Here is a 9094-nt window from a genome sequence, read left to right as displayed (position 1 = left end):
TAAAGTCTTAGGAAGAAAGTAAGCTCATGGACCAATCTAGGAATGACTGTTAATTTCCATTCTTTACCAAGTGACTTTCATTCTGAAGGGGATTGTTCTCTTCACTCATCCTTTCACTCATTCAATAACTATTTATTTATCAACCAGTTATGTACCAGGCATGGTGCTAATTTTTGTAGATAAACAGTGAAAAAGAAGACCTAGATCTAGCATTCATGATTTTTTTTTTCTACCAGCAACTACTTCTGTGACAAATTAAGTATAATTGTAATTAATGCAATGTTAAGCAAGATGTTAATACCAATAACCTTTCTGAGTCTGGGGTGTTAGGAGAGGTTTCTTGACAAAACGATTTGTAAACTGAGATCTGAAGATACATAGAAGTTTACAAGGTAAAACAAATATTGATTACACAATGAGAAAGTACAGAAATAGACTTAAAGATAAATCAGACCAAAGAAATTTCAAATATAAAACTGAGATTAATCTATAAATATAGTAGAAGATAGGAAGTGTCATAAGAAATATATAGCAAAGTTCAGCGATGGTTCAGAGGAAAAATGAAAATATTTCTAGTTTGGAAGAATAAGAATAGAATTTGATGTGGGCTTTCAGAGATGGTATAGTGAATGCTGTGTTGTAGCACCCAAATCTTTCTTCATAATCAAGATACTCATTCCCCAAGATCTTGTGAATATTGGGTGCTAAGAGCTGTGTCCCTCTCCAGTGATTGTTTTTGACTGAAAGGAACATGTCTCTCCCAAACTTACACCTCCTTCCAGGGGAAGCCTTTAACCAGGAACTAGTTAGTGTAGCATCACAAAGATTTGGCTCCTTTGCCTTGATTGAGTTAAACTCCAAAGGATCATCTCAGTTTCAGAGCTTTCAGGTCATCACCTGCAATTATGTCACATTTCAACTTCCCCCTTCTGCCCACTGCAGCTTTCCTTTCTCTGCCTTCACAATTGTTCTCAATAGCACTGCCCAATAAACCTCTGCACACAAGTCTCTGATTTTTCAGTGTCTGTTTCCAGGGAACCTGATTTGCATCAGTTGGTACTGAGAATGGTGCTAGGAAGCAGACCACAAAATGGAATTTTGGAGCTGGGCAGACCAGCTGGCCATGAGGATTCCATCACTGGTGGTGACTGGAGTATGGATAGCTCTTGACATGCTATAGTAGGGCAATTGTTAAAGCTTTCCTTTTTTAGCAGTGGTGAGTTGGATGTAGTATAGGATATTGGTGGAAAGGAATGTACTAGCAGGTGCAATATCTCAAGTTTTGAGAGATTTGAGGGAAATTGTAATTATAAGTGTCATGGCTTGGATGGCTGTGTTGAGGGAATCTACACATTGGAGAAAGCCAATGGAAGGCTGAGAGTAATCAGGAATTACAGGCTAAGTGTGAAAGCCAGGGGGCCTCCTCATACAGTGTGAAAAAGACTCTCATCTCCTGTGGATTTGAAGGCAGAAGAAGCTGAAGTTCAGTCCAGGGCTTAGTTATAAGAGTAACAAATCTCCAGAGGAAGTTGAATTCTCCATGTTAGCAAACTTGCTATGCCAAGGAGAAAAATGGGTTAAGGTTTTATGCTCTAAAATTCTTGAATCTTTAGGCTCTCTGAATTGTCTGGGACTACAGAAGTGGGCCTCTGCTCCCAGTTAAAGGCTACTGCTTGATACTGAGCTCTCTGCTTTGCAAGACAGTATACATAACCTCTACATCTAACCCTACCTTATCTCCTGGTGCCAGACCAATAAATAAGATCAAATCACAATAATAAATCCAGCAGATAAATGCTGAGCCTGCTAATTTGGGAAAATAACTATTACCCTGATAACAATGGGAATGGCAGGATCCCAAAAATAATAGGCACAATAGAAGCAAGAGAAGTTGTGATGCAAGATTGGAGTGGTAACTAGGATGTGGGGAGATATTGACTTGCTGAGAGCAATGGAGATGATTAATAGAACATGTGTTTTTCTAGGTAAGTGGGCAGATATCAAGGATATTGTTTACATATGCCATTTTTATTTTGTATACATTTATTTATTTTTTATTTATTTATTTTTGGCTGCATTGGGTCTTTGTTGCTGCATGCCGGCTTTCTCTATTTGCGGCAAGCAGGGGCTACTCTTCATTGAGGTGTGCGGGCTTCTCATTGTGGTGGCTTCTCTTGTTGTGGAGCATGGGCTCTAGGTGTGTGGGCTTCAGTAGATGTGGCATACAGGCTCAGTAGTTGTGGCTCACGGGCTTAGTTGCTCCGTGGCATGTGGAATCTTCCTGGACCAGGGATTTAACCGGTGTCTCCTGTACTGGCAGGTGGATTCTTAACCACTGCACCACCAGGGAAGTCCCTATATCATTTTTTTTAGAAAAAGAATTGATAACTAGAAGGACAAGGGAAACTGACATAAATAAATCATATCCCTTGCTCAGTTTCTATAATTAAGCCTGTTTTAAGATCTAGACTCATCACTGACTGAAGCAAAGGTCCCAGGAAGAAAGACCCTATAATACTTCAGCAAGTAAGTATAATAGCTAACAAACACCCTAATTTTTTACGTAAAGAACTCATGCCCTTGTACACTAGTAAAAGAGGATTACTCAGACATTTTGAGGACTGTTGGATAAAGGGTCTCAGTTAATCTTGATATCCGGGGTACCTGTTAGAGTGGAGTATATGAGGCCCAAGAGGAGACATACTTGATATCTGGCAAAACCAACTACTGCACTGATTCCTTCACTCTATGGAATAAGAGCCATCACAGGAAAGGCCAAGCAGAAGTCTCTGAAACCTCTCCCTCAATGGCCTAACCCAAATTAGTTAATCAAAATAATACTGCAATCTGGAAATAATGGCAGATACTACTGCAACTATTAAAGACTTCAAGGATGCAAGGATGATGGTCCCCATAATATCCTCCATTTAATTCTCCAGTCTAGTTTCTATGGAAACACAGATGGAGCCTAGAAGATGACAACAGACTTCTGCAGAATCAACCAAGTAGTAACACCGATTGAAGCTGTTATGCCAAATGTGCTGTCTGTGCTAGAAAGATTAACATGGCCTCAGGCACATGGTATATTACCAGTGAATTGGAGCATGTACTCTTTTTCATCTCCATCAACAAGATGGACCAGAAGCAAATTGAATTCTCACAAGGTGAACAAAAGTATTTATTTACTATGTTGCTTCATATCTTGTGCTCTCTATCAAAATATAATCAGAAGAGATCTAGACCACCTATACCTGCCAAATAATATCACATTGGACTACTACACTGACATCATGTTCATCAGAGCAGGTGAGCAAAAAGCAGCAAGTATATTGAGGGCCTTAGTAAGTATGTGCACTCTGATGGATTGGAAATGAACCCTACAGAGATTCAGGAAACTGACTCGTTTGTGACATTTTAGGGGTCCAATGCATGCCAGCACATCTTTCCCAAAGTAAAGACAAATGGTTGCATCTCATATTCCTACCACTAAGAAATAAATATGGTATGGGGTAAGCTTCTTCGGGTCCTGGAGGCAGCATATTCCACATTTAGAATTATTGCTCCAATCCATTTACTGAGTTACATGGAAAGCTGCCACATGCAAGGAATATGCTCCAGGCTGCATTTCAAGCAGTCTTGCCACTTAGGCTATACAATCTGGCCTTCCCTCTGGTATTAGGTATCTTGGTGGGTAAAATTCCAAAAGAGAATCATAATATAGACATGCAGCGATCTGGAGTCAGTCATGCCATCTGCAGCATAGAGTTATACACTATTCAAATAAACAACTCCTTGTGTGCTACTGATTTCTGGCAGACATGGAGAATGGGACCATGAAACATCAAATGTTCATGTGACCAGAGATTCCCATTGTGAGCTGGGTGCTGGCAGACTCACTGAATTATAAGTTCAGGCAGGCCCAGTTATACTCCATATGATGGAAATAACTCATTTGGGATGGGGTGTGAATAGAGCCATGGGGTACAACAGGCTTGAACAGGTTGCCCAGAACCACATGTCATCTATCATAGCTGCGTCACCTTTCCCTTAGGCTTACACGTATGGCCACACGAGGGGGTGTCCTTTAGACCAGGTGATAGAAAAGAAAAATGGCTGATTGTGTTTCACAGTTGGGTTGGCCTGGAATGTGGGTACAAATGCAGGAGAACTCCACTCAGAGATGGTCCCAACAGTGTGTTAAAGGGAAATTCTCTTGTTTAGTACAGCTTTGGTCAGTGTCCCTAGTCAAACACTCTATGTGGAAAGAACCCCAGCTAAGAATATATATTTGGGCTTGTGGACAGTGTCAACTGGTTCAGCTCATTGGTTAGGTGACTTGAAAAGAGAAATGAGTATTCAGAACAGAGAAGAGAAATATGAATAGTCCTATGTGAGTGGCATAAAGTGAGGTGATCTCTGAAATGCATGTTAATTTCCACCAGAGAGCATTCACTATGGAAAAGTTACTAATCAACCAAGTAGATAGCATCAATCAGCTGGTTGACATCAGTCAGCCTTTTGTCAACAGCCACCCAAGTGCTGCCAAAATGGGCTTATGAACAGAGTAGCCATGGTAGAAAAGATGGAGCTCCAGAATAGGTGCACCTACTTACCAAGACCAATCTAACTACTGTTGCTACTTAGAGTCCAGTATGTTGGCAACAGAAACCAATGATGAGCCATTGATATGGCACCAGCCCTCGAGGGGATCAACCACCAAATTAGTGGCAAGCTGATTTCACAGAATTCTTTTTACTCTGGAAGGGGCTGTGATGGATATTGGCTGAGATCATGATAGGCTCTTGGTATGGGTTTCCACTTCCAACATCTGAGCCTCAGCCAGCACCAATACCTGAGAGTGTTTGATCCACCAACACAGAATCCTGCTTAACGTTTTCTTGGCTCAATGAACCTACTTTACAGCAATAGAGGTGTGACAGTGGGCACATTGCTATGGGATACAGTATTCCGGTCCTATGGTATACTGTACCATCCAGTGGTTGCTGGTTGAATAGTCTCTTGAAGGTACAACTGAGGTAATAATTTGCTGGTAATAGCCAGTGTTGATAAATATCATTCCATGGGATGCACTAGTCAATAAAATAAATGGCCATTATAGGGTGCTATGTCCCCAAAAGATGAAATGCATGTCTGGCAATCAGGGTGTAGAAATATAAGTGGCCTCACTGCATATTTTTTGCAGTGACCTACTTGGGAAGTTTGTACTTCCCACACCTGTAACTAGGCTCCATATGCCTAGAAATACTAAATCTCACAGGGGGATCAGGGGATATATCATGAGTTCCATTAAACTTTACGTGATGGATCCCACCCAGTCACATTTGATTATTTTTGCCAAGAGACCAACAGGCAAGGAGAGCAATAGTGACCTTTGCAGGTTAACTCATTCTTATAATCAGGAGGAGGTAGGGCTGCTGTTACACAGTGGGAGCAAAGAAGAATAGATTAGGCACCCAGGCGATCCACTGAAGCATTTCTTAGTACTCTCCTATACAACTTGGTGGTAAAAGGAAAAGGGAGCAGTCATCGTCTGATAAATTTGTGGTGACCAGGGAACCAGACACCTCAAATATTCGGATCTAGTTCACTTACATGGTGACCTACTTAAACTAACAGAAGTACTGGACTGGGGGAGGATAATCTACAGCAGATTTTGGAAGAAGGACAATGAGTATCAAATGTAGTCATGGGCTCTACTTTGTCACAGTAACCTTCCTCTTGTAAGTTGTCCCAGGAAAAGGGCCCATCCAGAATTCTGGAGTTTTTCCTGGATAGGGTGAACCTGCTCTATGAAGCAAGTAGGTCTCAGTGGCACAAGGGGTCAGCTGAAGTGGATGTGTTGTGGTGCGCTGGTCTGCTTTTAGGACCTGCTTGAGTCTTGGCTGACTATTTACAGCTAGTTACATCCTTCTCTCTTACCTCCAGTTTAAGAAATCTGCCTTGCCAAGTCTATGTCCCATTTTCAGAGCAGCCTGCATCCAGTGACTGGTATATACAGAGATACAAAGGCCTGACTATCTGCTTTACCTAGGCTGGGGACTTCTCTAAAAGACCTTCGCAGTTTCCGAGTTCTCAGTAGGGTCAATTGAGTCCACTGATCCAAGTGCAACTTCAACCTCTGACTGTTTCCCTTGCTCTTTTTCAGGTATCATTCCAGACAGCACAGCCCAGTGAAACCCCTGTGTATACATTTCACAGTCCCAGAGTCAGTTTCTTAGAGAGCCTACCCTATGACAGGAGAAAAAGTATAAAGAGAGGATGTTTCCTTTAAGGAAACAGCTTGTATAAATTCACAGAGATGATAAAATGGTAGGTATGAACACTAACTTACTGTTGTTAAAGTTTAAGAAGTATTGGGGAACACACATGGGAAGAGGGATAAAGCCAAATCATAAAAGACTTTGAATGTCAGGATGATTGACTGAATGCCTAATTTAATTGACAATGTGGAATATTCATGGATTTTAGAGAAGACAACCAAGATGATCTGAATTTGCTGTGGGAATATTGAACAGTGTGTAAAAAGCATTGACGTGGAGGAAGAGTTCACACTGAAGAACCATTTGAGGAATTACCTTCAGCGTCCTAAGGGAGAAATCATTGTTTTGGCAATGGTAGTGACAATGGAAATAGTGCGGAAAACTCTGATGCAAGAGAGTGCGAAGGTAAGCAGACTTGGTATTTGAGTTGATGTGAGGACAAGTGAGAATTGGCAAAATGCAATATTTCTGGAAGTTTGAGGAAAACATTTTGAGGCCTTTATAGAACTCTTTAGAAGAACCAGGAAGTGCCAGTTGCCTGGGTTTCCCTGGAGATAATATTCTAAAAATCTTCAAAGGGCATGTGGAAGCTTTTTGTTCAGCAGTTCCCTACTATAATCCTCCCAGCTGACTACAGAAATGTTTCCTAATCTCTGTGACCATTTTCTCCCTAGGTTCAGCCTGCTCCATTCATCCTATGGTTTTGTTCTTTTGGGGATTAGCTGGGACAAACTGTGACCAGGTCAAATAGCTGCTTCTCTATACCACAAACTAGGGCACTAATGTATAGGTCCCCTTTAAGAGCAAAGTGTCTTAATGACCCTAAGCTTTGACTTAATTATTCTTATTATAGTATTACTTAAACACACTTAAACATAAAAATACATATAAACTCTGTGTGCTTATCAGCTTTATATAACCATGTATAAGAAAAACCATTTTACAAGTAGAAGTCAATAAAAACTACAAAACTCATAAAATTTAAATTAAGATCATTAATTTAATGGACAGATGAAGTTGCTTTGTGGAAATTAAATTGCTGCTCACAACCTAAATGACAATCAGACTCCTTTGAGCTTGGAATGCCAGTGCTATCTTGTCACTTATTATGACTTAATTCTCTCACCGGTTTCTGTATCAAACTATAGAAAAATCTTTATCAGGATTTCAAATGACATTAGTTGGCCTTTATTGAGCAGGTACTCTTCATTTATCTATGAAGCACACTTCTCATTAGCCTTAGACAATTATAGGGGTGCAGATTGATCCAGTGATATCCTGAACACAAATGTGTATCTGGGAGTCAAAAGTGAGTTATAGTACATGGTTAAAGAGTTGTCATCCAATGATCCACACTATGATTACTGACAAAATTTTAGACTATCAAACTAAACATACATCTACTTTTTTAGGAGCTCAGGACTCAAGCAGATTCTTTTTAAAATTAAGTTCCTTGGTCTACTGATGGACTGTAAACTGCTGCAGTGATGTTAGGGTCCTCCTTTGTTCTTTTGGATCAATGACAAGCAATTCTATAGGCTTTCATCTCAATGTACAAAGCCTTGTTATAGGCAAAATAATATGTAATTTATTCAAGGTTCTGTGATTTGGTGTTTATAAGCCGAAATTTGTATAGTCTTAGATTTGCTGGATTTCTTTCTTTACTAAATAGTCTCTGACACACAGTGCTTGACGATTCTGAGAAGCTTCTAGAGATAAGTGGCACTTTGACCGTCCTTAGGAAGGTTGCTTGCATGAATGCTGTGAAGCCTGTCTTGGGTTGGTGATGACTTTTTAATTATTATTCTGAGCTTTTAATTATAAGTTCCTTCTGGTTTAACTTCATCATTATCCACTTTTTGTGTATTGCTTATTTAATTCTATAGTGGGTAGCAAGGCACAATTTTATCACTAATTCTTTTGTCTTCTAATCTTATAACTTGATTCTAAAATAGGTATTGTGAATTATATATGAATCATCCATATCACCTAACCCTAACCTCTTCCCCAAAATTTAATTGTACAGTGAGTGACATTTCATTTCTATCATGGAGTAATATTTCCAGTGGGAATTAAGAACAGGCAATGTAAATGAGTTTCAGGGCCATTTGCCATGTTGAAATGAGAACTGGTCAAAATAGTTTGAGAGTTTCCATTCTAATTAGCAGGAGAAACCAAACCAGATTATTTGTCTTTGTTCCTGGTTCTCCTCTAGGAAAGTCACACCTAAAAATATGTTCTTTAACTAAATTATCTTTATGTAAACTAGTTTTCATAGTTTACTGCTTAAAATCCTAAGAAAGAATGTGGAAAGGATCCTTAGTGTAATTCTAGCCATAATAGGTCAGATTTGGTATAAAACTAGTACATGTTGGATCAAATCCAGATGGGTTTATTACCAAATGAACCAGAAGGATCTAATTATAACACTTTCACATAGAACATGGTTCCATAGAATGGATTTTAAGGATAACATAGTGAGAATGTAGTACAAATGAGAATGAGATGGATAGTTCTTTTGATGGATAAGGGATGTAGGTAGAATAGGTGATAGAACAAATGTTTTAGAGAACACAGATGAAGATGATATAGAGAACCTGAGTCTGGAGTTATTTTAGCACTGGCCTTTGGGTATGAAAGGCAAATGAAACAAAAACTAAAGTCTATGAAATTTAGGTGAATGTCAGAGTAGTTCCTGGTTGAAAACATTTAAAACTGTTATACTAAAATCAGTTCAATATGTTCAGTATTATTATTATTTTTATAACTAATTTATTTCTTTTATACTGTTGAGTACTGTAATAAACTATACT

The sequence above is a fragment of the Balaenoptera acutorostrata genome, chromosome 1 (genome assembly GCF_949987535.1).
Source record: "Balaenoptera acutorostrata chromosome 1, mBalAcu1.1, whole genome shotgun sequence".
NCBI lineage: Eukaryota > Metazoa > Chordata > Mammalia > Artiodactyla > Balaenopteridae > Balaenoptera > Balaenoptera acutorostrata.
Note: the sequence above shows the minus strand (reverse complement) of the source record.